This window comes from Halyomorpha halys, unplaced genomic scaffold, assembly GCF_000696795.3.
Source record: "Halyomorpha halys isolate HHAL.00 unplaced genomic scaffold, Hhal_1.1 Scaffold8408.1, whole genome shotgun sequence".
Lineage (NCBI taxonomy): Eukaryota > Metazoa > Arthropoda > Insecta > Hemiptera > Pentatomidae > Halyomorpha > Halyomorpha halys.
The window spans coordinates 1-4374 of NW_027113753.1; the positions used below are offsets into that span (position 1 = coordinate 1).

At 33.8% G+C, this 4374-nt stretch overlaps 1 long non-coding RNA gene across 1 annotated transcript; it reads right to left on the minus strand.

Annotated features, from left to right (window-relative positions):
• Positions 1-191: 191 nt before the first annotated feature.
• LOC136796697 (uncharacterized) lies at positions 192-3889 on the minus strand. The gene is made up of 3 exons (XR_010844445.1): positions 3708-3889; positions 1193-1319; positions 192-317 (listed from the first exon to the last, which is right to left on the minus strand). It is a non-coding gene; the product is annotated as an uncharacterized lncRNA (long non-coding RNA).
• Positions 3890-4374: the final 485 nt, after the last annotated feature.

Consider the following 4374-nt stretch of genomic DNA (forward strand, 5'->3'; position numbering starts at 1 on the left):
CTTCTTTTCAGACGCCTCGGAGGATTATCAGGGATTGTTAAGGATGAAAGATTAAGAATTAATGGGTTAGGATGGTTAAGGAGTTTGGAATAAAAAGACGCATATCTGGTTTGGGTCAAATCTGCAATGAATGGGATGTTAAGGTCTTTATGAATGAGTTTATTTGTGTGTTTATAATAAAAGGAAGGTTATTCAGTAAAACAACTTTTTGAAGTTGAAACATTTTTATTCAAAATATTTACCCGCATTTTCTATACATTTCCTCCAACGTGTTATCAACTTTTCGCTAACTGCAGGGCAGCGTAGACCTGGCGACCCTAAAAAAAAAATATTAAAAGGAATATGGTCTGGGTGCGGTCAAAGAAAACTGAAATAGTGATTAAACTGTTTATTGAGAGCCAACATTTGCAGGGCTAAAAAAGATACTAACACTTAAATGGGGTAAAAATATTAACAATATCAATTAAGAATTAAAAAAAAAATTGTAGAGTGAAGCTAAAAATTAAATAAGAATAACAAAAGGGGTTATTATTATTATTGTTATTCTTTTTTTATTTTTAGCGTCACTCTACAGTTTTTTTGTGAAATTCTTAATTGATATTGTTAATATTTTTACCCCATTTAAGTGTTTGTATCTTTTTTAGCTCTGATGAAGCTCAACGTGGGGCGAAGCGTTAGCTCATAATAAAGAGTTTTACGACTAATTATGTTTTCTTTGACCGCACCCGGACCATCTTCCTTTTATTATTACACACAGTCAGTCAAAGATCTTCAAAATAAAAAAAAAAAGAAGTTATAATGAGGCAAAAATTGTATCATACGTAACATGAAACTTTTTAACATTGATGCAGAAAGCATACGTAACATGAAACATGTTAACATTGATACAGAAGGCACAGGTAACATGAAACTTTTTAACATTGATACAGAAGGCACACAACATGAAACATATTAACATTGATACAGAAGGCACAGGTAACATATGGCACAAGTAACTTACTCATACGAGAAGATGGTTGGGTGTGCGGTCAAAATAAAACACAAATAAGTTGAAGTAACTTATTTATTTATTATGCCCAATTAAATAAGTTACTTCAACGTATTTGTGTTTTATTTTGATCGCACCCCCAGCCATCTTCTCCTTGTATAAGTTATCCACGGTCAACTACCTCTCATGAGTATGAAAACTTACTCGTTATTGTGTTTTCTGCAACAGTTTGGAGTACAACAATTGTACTTGGTAGGGCAGCACCGTCCACATGAACACCGGATCAGCGGTTGGCCGATCCAGCCCACTTGGCTCTGGTTGGTCGAGGTCTCTGTTCAGGAGAAACATATTAATATATTACATTTTCAAAGAGTAAGAAGATTCCAGTTTTCATTCTGTGTGGCTGCCACTAAATAAAAGTTGGACCCTATAGACCGGATTCGAATCGGCGCCGCACTGTGTTGGATATAGAGAAAAACCCTCCAAATTGAAACGTATCTAATAATGTTGATGAGTGTGGTTCCTTACACTCTAATAGCTACAAACTAATTCACCGTAATTGGTTCTCCCATCAAACAATATTTGTGAGCCGTAGAACTAATCTAACAGGCGATATTTCGATATTGGGAAAAATTGAGTTCTTACTGGTGGTTGTTGTTATTTTGTTTTAAACTATAAAAAACATTTTGGCCAAGTCAGCGAAAGTTTATGTGCAAAAAGAAGCTCATCAAAAGTAGGTTTTTTCCTTGAAATATTTTTTCTAAATTTTTGCGGCCACTAAATTCGTTTTTGGACATTTTTGATAGACTAGAAAAAAAATGACTTTTGCGATGAGACTATTTACCCATAAGTGTATATATTGGAGCTAGTTTTGTGAAAGTTTACAGGAAAAGTATTTTTAAGAAAAAATTAAGATTTTTATTTTTACACCCGAAAATATTATCAAAATTAAAAAAAAATCAGAACCTTGAATAACATAGGGATTGATGATAATTGAAGAACAATTCAGAGGTCTTTGGACCACTGGAGCTCAGCTGCAGTTACTGGGTTGCTAAGGCAACGCCTTTACTCTCTCGGCTACAAATGGCTTGGAGGGCTGTTCGCTTCCGTGACATATTACTATTTGGCAGAGTTAATACAAGTTGGCTTGAATTCGTGGCCGATAGATACGTTGAGTGTGTCAATATATAACACTAATGCACATTCCTAAAAATTTTATATGTCTGATTAAATTAACCCGACATCTGTCGCTAGTTCAATTTTAACACGGATGTCCGCACGTGAGAATTTTCCTCACATTTCTCATTTAGAGTTCATGAAGGTTTTTTTAAAATATAAAATTTCGATTTATATTAGGTTTTTTTAAGCATAACAAAAAAAGTATTAAAAAAATTATTTTGATACAAGCGCCAACTACCTAGTTCTAAAAAGTTCATAAAACAAACTTTTTTTTTTTTTTCTTTCTTACCTCTTAGAGCAAAGAAGAAGGCATTTACAAATATATATATACATATACCGGCTATTTCATTTTCTTCGCTAAAAACAAACATAATTATAAAATAGTTATATAATTAAACCTAATATAATATTTTGAGAGACAAAGTTAAAAAAAGATTCAAAATGCAGATATATCATATCATATGAACATAACACTAATCTTAAAAATAAAAAATGCTTAGTTGAAGAAATCTCTAGTGCACTACAGGTGCAAGTGAACACCACATGACTGGGACATATCGGTACTTTACACTCGTGGCAATTCTTTTTTGTTTAGAATGCCTGAATATAACCAAGAAATTTACATAAAATAGTATTCCTTTGGCGCAGCGATGAAGAAAACATGAAAAGACAATTGATTATTATATAGACCACCCTAACATAGACTTATAGTATCGAAATACAATTCATAGCAAATAATACGTACCTAATGAAGTTCCCGCCACTTCAGACCTATGTTTCCCTAGTTCTGCTAATTTTTTCCCTCGAGGAAAAAACATTTTTATGGATTAAATACACTTGGTACACATGAGAAAAATCCTCACAACCTGAATATATTTACAGCAGTCTCAGTCGCGCGTGAGATAAGGTCTCACGAGAAGGATACATTGTCAGAGAAAGAGGGCTGGACGTTTATCCTGAGCTGCTCGAGTGGTGGAGGTGGCGAGGTATAGAAGGAAGAGACTGTGAACTACAGATTCCAGGATGATGGGAACCACTGTCACCCTTTAGCAGCTTCCAGACTTAATTAACTTCTAGACAATTAACTTGAGAGAAATTCTCACGCAGCGGCGAATGACGGGTTAATAAGTTTCTGATAAAAATTTAAGAAGGAAGGTTGAACTTCTAGATTATGGGGTACTATTGCTATGGATTTTTATCACTTACCTCCTATACATTACTGATATTTATGTTTCCTTTCATTTTGTCTATCTTTATTTTGTTCATTACGAAAATCGAATGTTATAACCGGCAAAAGCCAAAAGAATATGTGGATACCGACAGTTGTTGTTTATCCAAGCATTTTACAACAAGTCTTGGGTTTATGACAAGTGGCAAATGTGTAGACCGAGCATAATATTTTTCGACCAACTACAACAAATAAAAGTTTCATTGAATGAAATCGTTGATTCTATGGGCTTAGCCTATTCTCGTAAGTAGAACTTAAATATCCAAGTTTGTTCAAAGCTAATGTATATTGTATACTTAAGGAGAAACTTACCTGAGGTTTGTATAGGAAGCAACTCTCCTTCATGTGAAACCTCCCCGGGCTTCGCTGCAGCGATATACCAATGGCTTGCAGCAAGGATGCAAGCGAATAATATTGCAATCATCCTCATATTTTATGCTGCGGCGTGGATGCCAGGCGAGTTATAGCCTGTTACCAACTGGAGAAGGCTTTATTTATAAGCGGACAATTAATGACAATAATAATAAATCAAATCGGATTTATTTATTAAGAGATTGACTTCATATCGCATTGATAAAGTAATCCATCGTGTTACTTGAACTTAAAAACATCATTATTCTTATTTTAAAACATAATAGTAATTAATTGATAATTTAATCATAATCGTCATTAAATAATACTGTAACAAACATTTTGGTTGTGTCATACAATAAATCCGTAATTATGTTAATCTTCACAACATGCACCAGACGTTATATTGTTATCTAGTTAAGCGTTTAATCCATAATCTCGCCTTAAGGTTGCATTCTTGCCTGTTTATAATTTTAAAATATTTATTGAATGTGTAATTAATAAAATACCAAAGCATTCACTATTGGTTATATAATGACCTGACACCTACTCTTCTACGCCGTAGAAAGGAAGTTTTACTGACTAGACTGAGAATAGGTCACACGAGGCTCACCCACTCCTATCTTAT